Below are 15,093 nucleotides of genomic sequence, written 5' to 3' on the forward strand. Positions count from 1 at the left end.
CTGTAAAGGCTTGGATAATCATAGCTGCACTACGACGCTGAGAACCTCTAATTTGGCAGGCAAATGCACCACAGACATACCAAGGAGGCTAACACCAGGAGGCCTGTCAGGGCTCCCAATCCCGCCCCCTCCGTAAGATGATTCATAGCAGCGGAGATCCATGAAGATAACCCCTCCGCCAATCCGGCATCCACTCAGGTCGAGTTCACCATGACGATGGCAACCGTGAGCTGTTCCATCAGGCTGTCGAACTCCCCAGTTCAATTACCTAAAAGATAACTAGACAACTGTTTAGACAAATTTGCAGCATTTTTTGAATAGGTTTTTTTCCTGGGCCTGAACTCTGGGCCTGGGCACTGTCCCTCAGCTCTTCAGCTCAAGGCCAGCACTCTACTACTTGAGTCACAGCGTCACTTCCGGCTTTTTTCATTTTGCTTATATGGTGCTGAGGAATTGAACCCAGGGCCTCATGCATGCAAGGCAAATGCTCTACCACTGAGCCACCTTCCCAGCCCCTTTCTTCTGGGTTATTTGCACCACAGCAGCAGCTACTCCAGCATTAGTTAGTGGTCCGCCCAGCTCTCTGCAAACTTTCATCCATGCTTCTAGTCCCCTATTCTTATATGGGGTTATGGCGGCTCTGCATTCCTTAGTGCACTGCTCGTAAACAAGCTGTTTAATTAATGGCATGGCTGTGTCTGGGTCACCAAAAATTCTGCCAGCAGCCTCGACCATATGAGCAACAAAGTCCGAAAACGGCTCCATAGAGCCCTGCAGGATTTTGGTGAGATTGCCACTCACCTCGCCTTTATTTGGTAAGGCCTTCCATGCCTTTATGCCAGTTTTATTGATTTGTTCATAAACTTGAACCGGGTAGCCTATCTGCTGATTGGCGAATCTCCCCTGTCCAAGCAGCATATCTCTGTCCCAAGCTGGGTTCCCTGCAGCCTGATTGGCTGCAGCCTCTTCACTAGCAAATTCAATCAAAAAGGCCTTCCAATCTAAATACTGACCTGGGCTCAAACAAGCTCGTGCGAGCCCACTCCAATCACCGGGTGTCATGCAGTGTCTGTTTAGGGCCTCCACCTGGGCTACAGTAAAGGAGGCTGTGATTCCGTATGTCCGCACAGACTCAGCTAAAGGTTTTATAGCCTTAAAATCTAAGGGTTCATGATACCGCTGTCCCTGTGGATCCTGAAATATTGGACAGGCTAGATGTAACTCGGTTCTGACCGCTTACCCCACGCCTGGGCTGAAAGAACAGCCGGGGCTGCCACTTCCGGGGTCCTCCGCATAAAGCAGAGGGGCCAAGGGTGTGGCGCGGCACATGGAAGGCATGCATTCGTCTTTATCTGGGTCCTCTCTCTCCTTTCCTTTCCTCCGCTTTCTTATCTTTGTTTTTTCTATTTGTTCTATGAGTGATTGTAGTTCCTCTGAGTCTGTAGACACAGAGGTCTCTAGTTCGGCAAAATCAGGGTATAACCCCCCCCCCGCTCTCCTCCTTTTCGCTGTCTGCCCTTTCCGATCTTTCTTCCTGCAGCATTTCTAAGGCGGCCTGACCATTCTCTACCACCTCACTGCAACGCTGGTCCTCGAGACAGCCACTTATCAGTTTCCATATTGGTCTCACTCCGCTCTTAAGCGTTCCTTGTTCAGAGGCAAAATCTAGGTCCCTCCTTAGTTTCTCCCAAGAGCCCACTGTGAGGCTTCCAGAGACAGCGAACCATGGGGCAACGATGTCACATTCATTCAAAAATCTCTCTAAAGTACTCTTTTTTATTTTTAACTTTTTTGAGTGCAGTAGCTCATTGAGAGCCAAAAAAATTGGGTGCGAAGAAGAAGCGCCCATGTTTTAAACATTTAAAGCTGGTAAACAAACTTTTTACTTTCACTTTTGGCTACTCTATTGACTAGCCCTGGGTTCTCACTCTCTCTTTATCTACCGAGAAGAGCAAAAATCCCCCCCCCCCCGCTTTTGTGGCGTATTCCCCTTTTACCTGGGAACTTACTCCCTGCTCTTGTGGCGGATTCCCCTTTTACCTGGGAACTTACTCCCCGCTCTTGTGGCGGATTCCCCTTTTACCTGGGGACTTACCCCCGCTTTTGTCGTGGATTCCCCTTTTACCTGGGGACTTACCGGTGCACCACCCTGACCGCAGAGAGTTCTGAGTCCTCGTTGGGGTTATGGCTGAGTCCCCGTACGGGCCGCCACGTGTCGCCTCGACCAGCAAGGAAGACGCGACACCGGACTCTTCTCTCTGCAGTTTATTCAGGACCCTTTTGTAATCTTCTGACCCCAACCCCGGGGAGAATTCCCCACAGACTTAGGTACCTGCTGGGTAGCCAACCCTGATACGCCACGTGGGAACCGCCAATAGGTTCAGGTGCGCGGAAGCAAGCCAGATTCTTTGCCTTAGCCATATAAGGAGTTGTTTACCACAGAGAGCACTCGCCATCGGGAAGGCGGACGGCGGAAGCCGGCACCATCTTCCAGGTGCGGCCTCTCGCAGCTCTCTACAGGTTTCGGCAGAGAGCAATTTACAATGTGCACTCGCTTGCATGCAGCAGGCGGCTGATGACACAGAAAGGGAGCATGAAGCTCTCACCAGCTGCCTGCAGGCCACAGATCAGTGCATGGCAGAGCTGGAGATGTCGGCTTCTGTGGTCACTGATCACAGAATGAGACTGAAATGTTCTTTGAACAGCTGCATGATGTGACCCTTCTGCTCAAGTAAAATGCCAGAAGCTTCGATGACCTGGAGCAAGTGAACTCAAAGTTACAGGAGAAGCTGGAAGTGCTCTGGACAACAGGAAGAAAGCAATCTGCAAGGTCCAACAAGCACTGGTAGGGCATGAGTTACTGAAGAGACTACTGGACAACGTGAGCTGACTGGTGAGCACAGCCAATCTCGAGAAAGACACCTTCACAGAAGACCTGAGCATTGAGAGGTCTACGTGGAAGGAGGAGGCCCAGCAGCTGACCCAGCGGGTGAACCAACTTACTGAGGAGAGGGAGCGAGGGGCGAGGCAGGTGTTTGGCCTAGAGAACAGGCTAGAGGAACCATGGCCCAGCTCAGGCCGAGTGGCAGTTGCAGGCCCAGGCCTACTGCACGCAGATGGAGTTGAAAAACCTGGAGGAATAACTTCACATCCCGGACCAGGAAAACCAGAGTCTCCATCTCCAGAATGTGGAGCAGCAGGAGCAATTGTGGAGACTGGAGGAGAAGGCCAAGGATTGGCAGGAGATCCCTGAGACACCATGATGTGCATATGTGTGTGATGGACAGCTGGAGGAACAGCTGGTCCTGCTGAGGGACGCTCTCCAGAGGGTGAGCGGTGAGAAGGAGGAGCTCACCAGCATCCTGGACACAGAGCAGCAGGTGAAGAAACACTAGCGGGAACATCTGGTCCACACAGAGGAGAAGATAGAGGAATGGAAAGAAGTGGCTGAGAAAGAAAGAAAGCCAAGAATCTCAGGACCAGCAGGTGCAGTCCCTGGCCCAGCTGCAGGAGCTCAGAGCCACCTGTGAGTGTCACATCACCTCCAATTAGCGGCTGAGCACCAAGAAGGAGGCCCTGCAGCAGCACCTAGAGAGGCAGACCCAACTCTTGGAGCAGCTGAAGCAAGTGCATGGCCTGACCAACTGGGGAGACCAGGTGGTGTCCCCAAAGTGGCAGGACACTCTCAAGTGCCTGAAAGCAATCAGACCACAGGAGGAGCGGCTGCAGGTCCAGCTGAGTTTCCTGGCTTTCCCTGGGGAAGGTGAAGTTGAAAACCCTGGAGAAGCACAAGGTGAGGAGTCAACTCCCCCCCACCCCACATGACCATTGCAGAGGATGGAGACATTCCCCAAACTGAGAGGGATGTGGATTTGTGAGCACTCTTAGTGGCTGAAATCCACAGGGGGAAACTCCTGCAGCAGGAGTGGCAGGCCCACTGTGGGTAACTGGTGCATCTGGTAGCTCAGTGCCAGAGAAAGCTCGAGCCACAGGCCCTCCATCCCATGAGCTGGCACCACAGCCTGTGTGAGGATGGGAAGCAGGACACGTGGGTGTCCGAGAAGAAAATCTACTTTGTCTATGACCTGCCTGATAAGATGGACTTCCATAGTCCAGCGGGTGATCTTCAACATAGATGCAGCCAGCTGTTGGCACACATCACACTGTTGAGGAGTCCCTCATGGCATGTAAAGAGCAGATGTTCATTCTGGCTGAGCTGTGACAGAAGAAACGTGAGCGTGTGTACCAGCTGTCCTAGGAAAAGATGGAGAAGAGGAGAGAGCTGCGGGAGCCACTGTCACTCCTCACAGGGGAAGACATGGACAACGGGCTCCAGATGCCAGCACAGGCTGCGCCTTCTGTCACTGCCACCTCTTTGAATGCCTCCAGGCTCCAGGGCAGGTGAAATGAGGGAGGAGCAGAAAGGTTTTGAAGAATTGCCACTTCAACACAGTGTGGAAACTGCCAGAGGAGAGATCGAGGTTCACAACCCCATAGAGGACTCCCCCACAAAGCACATCCTGCTGCAGCTACCCCACATCCAGATCCACCCACAGCTCATGGGCTCAGGTGAGGAGTGCTCCCTCCCTTTCTTCTTTAGACTGATGCAGATGATGACTATGTGACCTAATGACTCTCCAAAGCCTCAGCAGCAACCATAAGTAGGTGGCCAGTGGCCTTTCTCTCAGGCCTCCATCTTCTGGGTCTTGGGAAGGGTTAACTGTGGGTTGGGTAGGGCAAAGTCTGCTGGGAGGTGGTCCATATTCAAGGGACATCTAATGGCCTATTGGAGGCCAGGGAAGAGGCCCATGTTATGCTTATCACAAAGAAAAAATCGTTTTCAAAGGGAAAACAAGCCTCCAATAAAGATTTGTTCTTCCAGTTCTGGGGCTTCAACTCTTTTCCTGGTCACTGTCCCGGAGCTCTTTCTCTCACGGCTAGCACTCTACTACTTGAGCCACAGGGCCCCTTCTTGTTTTCTGATGGTTCATCGATGATAAGAGTCTAACACACTTTCCTGCCCAGGCTGGCTTTGAACCGTGATCCTCCAGATCTCAGCTTCCAGAGTAGCTAGGATGACAGGCATGAGCCACCAGTGCCCAGCATTTGATACCTTTTGAAGGCATCTTGGCGAGTCTGTAAAAGGAGATCCAAAGGGCCTGGATAGACCTTGACCCAATCAAGGAGCTGAGATGGGGGAAGGCTGACCTTCTAGCCATTCTGTTCCCCAAAATTAAAGATGCCAGGTGGTGTTGGATGCATCAAACACCTAGGCCAATAGCCACCAGACTCAGTGGGGAAAAAGTAGAGAATACCCAAAGATTGCAGTGTAGAAATCTTTGATTTTGCATGCATGTGGAGTGTGTGTGTGTGTGTGTGTGTGTGTGTGTGTGTGTGTGTGTGTGTGTGTGTGTGTGTGAACTCAGGGCCTAGGCTCTATCCCTGAGTTTTCTTGCTCAAAGCTAGTGCTCTGCCACTTGAGCCACAGCCCCACTTGCTTTTCGATGGTTAATTGTAGGTAAGTCTCAAGGACTTTCCTGTCCAGGGTGGCTTCAAAGCATGATGCGGTCCCCAGGGAAACAAGAGAAAACACAACTCGATAAAATCCCTATGGTGGACAACTCCTGCCTCCTGGTGGCCAGACGTGGAACATATGTCCCTGTGCCATCGTGGGGGACTATTGTCCTCTAGAGTTCAATTTGGGGAAGAGACAGGGGCCAACCTGACTTTTGCTCACCCTGAGTGCTGATTCCAGAGCCGATCTGTTCCACCCTAGGCCAAGAGAGCTCCAGGAGGCCTTGCTTCCACGGGCACAAGAAGTGAGAAGTCAGCTCCAGGCCCAGCTAAGAGCCTTTGCCCATGGACACACCAACTTGGCCTTCCTGATCACCATAAGGCCTGTCAAAGAACAACCCAAAAAAACAAACCAAAATTGGAGCTGTGAATCAAAGTGGTAGAGCTCTAGCATTGAACCAAAGAGCTCAGAGACAGGGGCCCAAGCTTTGAATTCAAGACCCCCAGCTCACCTTCCCCCATAAAACACACATTAGCTAAATGTGAACTAGTAGGATTTGTGAAGTGTTTCTGAAGAATGATGATACTGAAGAAAGCACTCTAACTCTAATGACAGCTGAACTTGTGACATACAGGTATGTGCTGAGTGTTTCACAGGATGCTGTTTTCTGGTTTCTTCCCACATAGGGTGTTTTTTCTGAGTCTTCATAAACCATGCTGTTGTGCTGAGTCATCCCAAAGGGTGCTATGTTCTGAGTCCTTGAGAAGAGTGGGCTGTGCTGGGTTTTTCAAAGGGTGCTGTGTGCTGAGTCCATTACACAATGTACTTTATGCTGAGTCCTTCAAAAGTGCGGTGTGCTAATTCATCCCAAATGGTGCTATGTGATGACCCCTTGAGAAGGGAGGGACAGATGAGTTTTTCAATGGGTGCTGTGGGCCCAGTCCTTTACACAGGTACTTTTCCTGAGTGCTTCAAAGATGGCTATGTACTGAGTTATCCCAATGGGTGCAATGTGCTGCATCCTTGAGAAGAGAGGGATGAGGTGAGTGCTGTGTGCCGATTCCTGTAGACAGTGTGCTCTGTACTGTCTTTCAAATGGTGCTGTGCTGAGTTCTTCCACAAGGTGGTATGTGCTGAGTCCTTCAAAACTGTGCTATGTGCTGAGATTTTCAAAGGGTGCTGTGCACTGAGTGTTTTACCAAGGGTGGTATATACTCAGCCCTTCAAAGGATAGTGTGTATGGAGTCTTATCAGAGGGTGCTATGTGCTGAGTCCTGGGAAAGTGTGCTACGTGCTGAGTTTTTCAAAGTGTGCCATGCACTGAGTCCTATTCACTGCGTACTATGGACTCACTCCTTCAAAGGGTGCTGTGTGCTGAGTCATCCCAAAGGCTACTATATGCTAAGTCCTTCAAAGGGCACATTGTGCTGAGTCTTTTACTCAGGGTGCTTTGTGCTGGTTTTTGAAGTATGCTGTGTGCTGAGTCAGCCCAAAGGGTGCTATATTCTGAGTCCTTGAGAGGTAGTTTTCCCCAACAATCTTTCTAAATCTCTGTCTCTCAGTCTCTCAGTCTCTCAGTCTCTCAGTCTCTCTCTCTCTCAGTCTCTCTCTCTCTCTCTCTCTCTCTCTCTCTCTCTCTCTCTCTCTCTCTCTCTCTCTCTCTCTCTCTCTCTCTCTCTCACTGGGTCACTGTGCACATCCTTGATATGTAGAGTGGAGAGGCTTGGAGGAGAGTCTCCTCTAGTGGTGGGGCTGAGGGGAGATTCGATCCCCTGAGCAAGTGCTAGGATTGGCGGGGAGTGCTGAGCTGAGGTGAGGCTGTAATTCCCATGGCCTGGAAGCCTTAGGGCTCAGTTAGGGCTGCTCTTGTGGGCAAGGGTAGGGGTCGGAACCAAGGGGAAAAGGGGACTGGGCTGAGGGGAGGAGGAGGCAGGGCCCAGGGGCCTCACTGTGGAGGCAGCAGTGGCCAGGGTCTCGCAGGGGCAGGTGTGCATGCGCAGAGGGTGTGAGGCGGCCTGCGAGAGGAGTGGAGGTAGAGAGAGCAGAGAGGAGCGAGTTCAGGCACAAGGGGAAGTGGCTTCACATGCTCTGTTCGTGGATCAATAGAAAAATAGCCAAAACAAGAATAAAGGCAACAAATGTACAGCCAAGAAGAATATAGTTAGAATAAAGGTAGAGGCAATAAAGGTGCAGCCAAGTGTATAGGAAGCCTTGAACCAACACCCGCTTCCTGCAGGCATGCTTCCATGAGGCTTATGCTTTGTCTGGCATGATCTCTCACGCAGATTCAGCAGGAGGTATCATGGCATTTCTTCCTATTTTTTTTTTAATTGAAGCTCATGAATGTCTTGGTGCACAGAAGAGACAAATCCAAAGATCATCCTGAAAATGACTCAAAATATAAGAATAAGAATTGAGAGAATTGATCTGACAATGGCAATTATAATTATTACATGAATCCAATCCAGAGGATTGAGGGCCTCCAAGTTATGCTTAAATAACTTTGCCAAAGATTGTAAATTTTTTACATCTAAATGAGCTTTACTAATTGATGTAATTTTGTCTTGTAAAGCCTCCATAACATGAGAGATATCTTTATCTCTCCAAACTCCTAACAAATGATTTTTGGTAGCATTCCAATTAAAAGAAAAGTTATATTTTAGAGCAGTAACACCGTTATATTTAAAATTAGCATGACATTTAACAGAGTTGTGTTTTTAAATTTTGAACTTCCTGACCTATAGCCAGAACCACTTCCTCCAGAGCATTTATTTTCATTTCTAACTTTTTATCTATAATTTGTTGTTCTGCTAGGTCTAATGAAACATTTTTGCTTAAATCAGTAACAAAATGAGCATTGTTTACTTCATTTACTAAGGCTGCTGTAGAAATCGCTAAAGAGCTAATTATTGTTATTAAAGAACTTATTCCTAAAATCAAGGCCGTAACAAAGCGTTTTGGCTGCAACATAATATCCACAGTTTTCAGCATTTGTAAAGCAGAATTTTTAAACCAAGGGTCATTTTAAAGATCTACATGTAACATTACATGTGAAGGTCTTTTTAAAATAAAAATTACAGAATATGTTTTATCCAGAGAAGAAGTAAGACAATTAGTAAAAATACAACCCTTACAGCTAATATAATAAGATTTTCCTTGATTAATAATGATTAAATTATCTAATTTTCCAGCTAAAATTTCCATAGGATAACTCACACATGCTCTTACCCCAATTGCAGTACTCTTAGTTTCTTTGGGCTTTTTCAGTAAAATCATGTTTGTTGCTGCAAAAAGTCTGAACAAATCCAGCTGAATGCTAGTTTTATTGTGAAAGGGAGAGTGACTCACCAAAATGGAAGCCACCCACCCTGGATGAGCCATCTTTTCAGGGGTTCCCCAGGCGTATCAGGAGCATAGCCATTAAACTTTCATGAATTATGTTTTAAGTAGGCGGCATAATCATAATCGGGGTTAGCAATGGAAAAATCAAAAATACTATCTGGTGCCCCATCAGGTTGTAAAAAAGAGGCCTTTTGAAATCCATGGCAGCTTTCAGAAAAATTGAGGTAGCAATAAATAAGTCCTCCTATTCCATTTTGTTACATTAATGACTCATGAGCTATGGGACCCTTACATTAGCAACCCCTTGCCATCTGTGTAGGTGTATTTAGTATCAGGAAAGACTGTGATTTTTAGAAAGCAAAAGAGATCAAGTATGGAAAAACAGCATAAGAGGAGATACATTTATCACACAGAGATTAAGAACTAGCCTAAGAGATTTAGAATGCTAAAGGCAATGAACAATAAGCCTGGTTGATAACTAGTTCTTCAATAACCAAAAATGGTTCCCAAAAATGATTTCTGGTATGAATTAGTTACTATCATTTGTTCCTTCCATCTAGAGTTATTCCTTCTCTTGTCCCAACTGATAATTTGCCTCTGCCTTTTTGGTGCCATGACTGACCAAAAAGATTTCCAAATCTCACTTAGACTATCCTCATTGTGATTAGCAGTGACCACTCAAAAGCCTGGAATCTTTGAATTTCCAGAAATAATCTTCACCTGACATCTAAGCACATTCCTAGCATTAATTGTTGTGACCTAATGAACAAAACTTTTTTTTTTAACACAGTATCCTAATATAGGTAAAGTACATGAATTAGGGAGTATTGTCAGGTATTAGTATGGAAGGAGCAACATATATTCCAAGTATGGATTATTTATTTTGCATTTACTAACTAAATGTTTTTTTATGTTTTTTGGGGTTTTTTTGCCAGTCCTATAGTCCTGGGGATTAAACTCAGGGCTAGGGAATTATTCCTGGGCTTTTTCTTTCTCTCATGGCTAGCACTCTACCACTTGAGGCACAGCACCACTTCCAGTGTTTCTTTTTCTGTTTATGTGGTACTGAGGAATTGAACTCAGGTTTTCATGCATGGTAGGCAATCACCGTACCATGAAGCCACATTCCCAGAGTTCTAAATGACTTTCTTGAGATGGTATTATATTTTCATTCCATAACTATGTATCATAATTTTGGCCAGTTGCTAGAAAAGGACATAGAAAACAATACTAAGTCCAATAAGGCTGGATGGACAATAAGGCTGGATGGTCTAGCCAGGGCACAGAGGGGTTTACCTCATGGGGCTGGTTCAACAGGCTGAGTGAGACAGTTCCTGACCCACAGCCCACTTCCAGAATGAGAGGGCCACCTTAGGTTCCAGCCACATGGGGACACTGGGCCACCTCTTCAGCACCCATTCAACCAGTTCCTGTGAGAGAAAGAGAGAGAGAGAAAGAAAGCCAGAATTACAATTAAGCCGGGTGCCGGTGGTTCAGGACTATAATCCTAACTAAGAGGCTGAGATATGATGAACATGGTTCATAGCCAGCCCAGGCGGGAACGTCCATAAGACTCTTATATCCAAAGAACCACCAGAAAACTGGAAGTGGCACTGTGGCTCAAGTGGTAGAGTGCTAGTCTTGAGCTGAGGAGCTCAAAGACAGCACCCAGGCCCAGAGTTCAAGCCCCACGACTGACAAGAAGTGGACTTCCCACCACAAGAAGTGTACTGAATACCACTCATTCTCCTAGGGACCATGGCAGAGAAGTCAGGCTGAGCTTTCTGTCAACTGGAGGTCATGAGTTGGTCACCTATCTTCTCCGTGCCTCATTTTCCCCAGCTACAAAACTGAACACAGTGAAGGATCTCCTTCCTCATGGGAATAGGATAAGGATGAAAGAGAACCATGTTTTGTTTCATAATCCCGTACATGTCACACGACTAATAACAGGCCCCATCTGAGCCCTTTCCCAGTTATCTTCCTGTCATATGCTCCCAGAATTGCCAAGAACCATATCTGACAGCCACTCCCTCTGTGCCAGGCCCTGCTCCAGAGATCCCCCTATATTGATCCCTTGTTTCCTCACAACTGTCCCAGGAGGAGACTGAGGTACAATGGTGGAGGCCCAACCCAGAGCTTTACGGCTGCTGTAAACTAAGTTTAGGACAATCATCTAAATGGATGACTGAGCATGGCGCTATATGTCTACCATCCCAACTAAGGAGGACTAGGCCTCGTGGCTCATGCCTGTCACAGATTGGAGGACCACGATCCAGCCCAGCCTGAGCACATATTGAGTGAGTCTCTATCTCGGAAATGCTCAAGACAGAAAGGCTTGGCTACCGTGGTAGAAGACCTGACTGGCAAGCCTAAGGCCTTGAGTTCAACCCTAATACACCAAAAAGAACGAGAGTCCCGGTGCCAGAGGATCATGCATATAATCCTAGCTACTCAGGAGGCTGAGATATGAAGATCACAGCAAAAGATTTAAAATAGGTTTGGCCTCACCCATCAGAAGTCAAGATGAGAAAACCCGGAATCTGACATATGCTGGTGCACTCCATACCAGCAGGGCTCACCTCCTTACTAAGTGCTGGCCATGCTCTCTGTCCCCCTTGGAAGCCAACCCCTGTGGGCCCCATACCCAGGTCCTCCCAAGCTCCAGCTGCCACCAACCACGCCCAAAGGAGTAGAGAGCACGAAGGCACACAGTTCCCTTGGTCTTATAATTTAATGTTGCTGAGTCCCCTTCAAGCGTCTCACACTTCCAGGCCCCCAGACCTCAGCCACAAAGCCCATGCATCCCCAAAATGTATCAGGCACAAGTTACCAAAGGACCCAGCCACCTTATTACAACCCACTTCTACACACACACACACAAATCCAGACCAGTGACAGAAGACTCGTCCATGCAGCACCTGCAATTTTCCAAATGATCACTCACCTGAGCACAGTCAGGTTATACAAGGAGGAAGATGATATCTCTCTCTCCCTCTCTCTCTCATGCACACTCACACACACATACACACGCACAAACAGACTCAGAGTAGTGCCTCTCCAGAGTTTGTTGGTTCCTCATCTGGGACAATGTACAAGCTAGTGCACGGAGCTTCCCTTGGAGGAATCAGGAGCTCCAACCCAAGGGGAGCACCACTCTAATGATGCAGCACCACCCTACCTATCCCTTTCTCCAGGGCCAGACCCTTGACTCCCCATTCACCAAAACCCTAGTCCAGGACGCTGGGTGAAGGAGTCCCGAGACAAGCGGCTCCTCAGAGCCAGGAGAGGAAACAAGCAGGGGGTCATGGTGACCCCAGAGGGGTGTCTGACCCCAGGTGGGGGTGGTGTTGGGGAAATGGATGGGGTCCTAAAGGCTACATACATGGACTTACTCCCTACTTCCAGCCTACATGCTTCTGGGCCACATGGCAGATTCTTGGGAAGGACAAGGAGACCAGATAGACTGGGAGCACCAGCAGAAGCTGGCAGAGCTGGGAAATGTGATCACTCTGTGAGAACTGTTGACAGTTGGGGGGAAGGGACAGGCTGGGTGTATGTGTATGTGAGTTTGGGGGGGTGTTCCTCCCAGATATTCACATTCTGCTCTGACCCCCAGCACTGTCACTTCCCTACTGGGCTCTTCTGGGACCCTCTCTTCAGGTGAAAGGGTGACTGAGCACAGAGGACAAGGGCTCACACAGCAAGAGAGACCTATTTTCTGCATCCAACACCCCCAGCCCTCAGAAAAAAGGAAAAGACCCAAGAAGGCAGGTGTGGAGGTGCTGCTCCCCACCTCTGACTAAAGCCACGAGGTTCCCACCAGGAAGAGGAAGGGTGTAGATACGTGGCTGTGTGGTTCCCACTGCTCCAAGCCAGGGTCTCTGTGGTGCCCCCTCCTCACCCATCCCTGCATTTCCCTGTTTCCTGGGACACTGGCAGCTAGGGATGGGCGTGGGATCCCCTGGTCAACACCCACTCCCACCCCCACCCCTGGGGCACATTTGTTGCAGCGCCCTGGTCAGACTGTAGGGCATAAGGGAGCCGGAGGTCCAGTCGGGAAGGGGGGGGAAATCGTATGGTGGGGGTCATAGGGTATGGGCCCAGGAGGAGGCCACTCACATGTGCTGCTGGGAGAAGCTGTTGGAGGCAGCTCCTGGTGGGTTCAAGCAGCGAAGGCAGTAGCATGGCAAATACTCAGGCCTGGAGCAGAGACAGGGGGGCCTTGACCAGGTCAGGGCCACAAGCCTGCCTGTGGTGTGTCATCACCTGAGGACTCCAAGAGGTACCATGGGTCCAAGCAAGCAGTGCTAGGTTTGAAATGCAGTGCCGCGGAATGCTGAAGGGGACCGGGGCATGGGCAGGTGTGTGGCAGGGCTGAGCAAGGCCTCTCCTCTTACAGCTTGAGTCTTGATGACCACTCAGCCACCTCTACCTTCCTCAACTGTTGGTAGTGGTGTCAACCAACAGAGTAATCCCAGTGCTATCAGGCAGCATGGAATGGGGTGTGACCACCATTCTTATATCCCATTGGTCAGAAAGAACCATGAAAGAATGGGAGTATGGCCGGAATCCAGTGATGTAGGCAGAATGGGCAGAGTGAAGATGACAGTGGCTCCCCAGCCCCTTTCCCAGGGAACTGTGTCTAATTCAGTTGGGGACAAGAGGGTGACCGGCTTTAGATCGTTGTGTATGTCTGTTTGTTGCCAGTCCTGGACCTTAAACTCAGGATCTGGGCATAGTCTGTAAGCTGCTTTTGCTCGAGACTAGCCCTCAACCTCTGGAGACACACAGCTCTACTTCTGACTTTGTTGGCATTGAAATTGGACAGGGGTCTCAAGGACTTTCCTGCCTACGGTGACTTTGACCATTGTCCTCCTATCACAGCCTTGTAAGTATCAAGGAGGACTGCTGAGAGCCACTGGTGCCTGCCTAATCATTGGTCTTGCTGATGTTCTGGCACAGACCTGTGAGTTCCCTCTCCTGGAGTTGAAGTGGTGGGAGCTGGAGCTCACAGTTGGAATCCTGTTCCTGCCACCTCCAAATGGCAGGGGAACCTAAGAAACTCATTCTTTTTTTTTTCTTTTTTTATTTATTTATTTTATTTTATTTTATTTGAGAACATACTGTACAGAGGGACTACAATTACATGGGCAGGATAATGCATACATTTCTTACCAAGCATTGCAGCCTCCTCCTTTGTTTACCCTTCACCTCCCTTCCCAGCCTCCCCCCTCCCCCCTCCCAATTATACCCCCCTCCCCACCCCACACCAACATTGTAAAGTTGGTTTTGACATGACATTTTGTACTTCTCATTGTTGCAACAGGTCCACCTGAATCCTTAAATGACTTGTTTGCCCCCATCTCCTCCACATGTTATACTGACATCAAATATAGTGAAAGCGGGCGTTACACTGTGGGGGAGGGACATACAAAGCAACAAAGAAATAATCTTATAAATGCATTAGAAACACATGCATGAAAGAAACGAAAACATTAAAATACATATTTAAGGGTTCATTTTCCTAACATCACATTATCTGACCTTTTCCGTTTGACTCATACCTATACTAGATATTGCAAATAAGGGAAACCATGGGACCTATGCTTCTTTGGGCCTGGCTTACTTCACTTAATATAATTTTTTCCAAACCTTTCCATTTCCTAACAAATGGGGAAATGTCATTCTTTCTGATGGAGGCATAGAATTCCATTGTGTATATATACCACATTTTCTTGATCCATTCATCTACTGAGGGGCATCTGGGTTGGTTCCATATCTTAGCTATGGTAAATAATGCTGCAATAAACATAGTTGTGCTGGTAGCTTTAGTGTGGTCTTGTTTGTAAACATTTGGGTAAATGCCCAAAAGTGGGATTGCTGGATCATAAGGGAGATCTATGTGAAGTCTTTTGAGGAACCTCCATACTGCTTTCCAAAGTGGTTGAACAAGTTTACATTCCCACCAACAATGAAGTAAGGTTCCTTTCTGTCCACATCCCCTCCAGCATCTGTAAGAAACTCATTCTTATCCATAAGATTGCCAATGGAATGTGATCAATGTCAAGACTGAATGAGTAGTTCTTGAATGATTCTAGGATCAAATTATACACAATTATAACCTAGGACACCGATCAATTTTAGTTAATACTTCATTAAACATTTAAATAATCACATTCATTAAATGGAGGCAGAACGAAATACCTAAGAATTGGACCTCACATAGGTGTATT

General features: G+C 48.0%; 1 pseudogene; it reads left to right on the top strand.

Moving 5' to 3' along the window:
- The first annotated feature begins 2,559 nt into the window (after positions 1-2,559).
- The window catches only part of LOC138828851 (tubulin beta-2 chain-like), a 45,318-nt pseudogene continuing 32,784 nt past the window's right edge, over positions 2,560-15,093 (top strand).

Source organism: Dipodomys merriami, unplaced genomic scaffold (assembly GCF_024711535.1).
Source record: "Dipodomys merriami isolate MVZ:Mamm:240054 unplaced genomic scaffold, mDipMer1.0.p SCAF_166, whole genome shotgun sequence".
Classification (NCBI taxonomy): Eukaryota; Metazoa; Chordata; class Mammalia; order Rodentia; family Heteromyidae; genus Dipodomys; species Dipodomys merriami.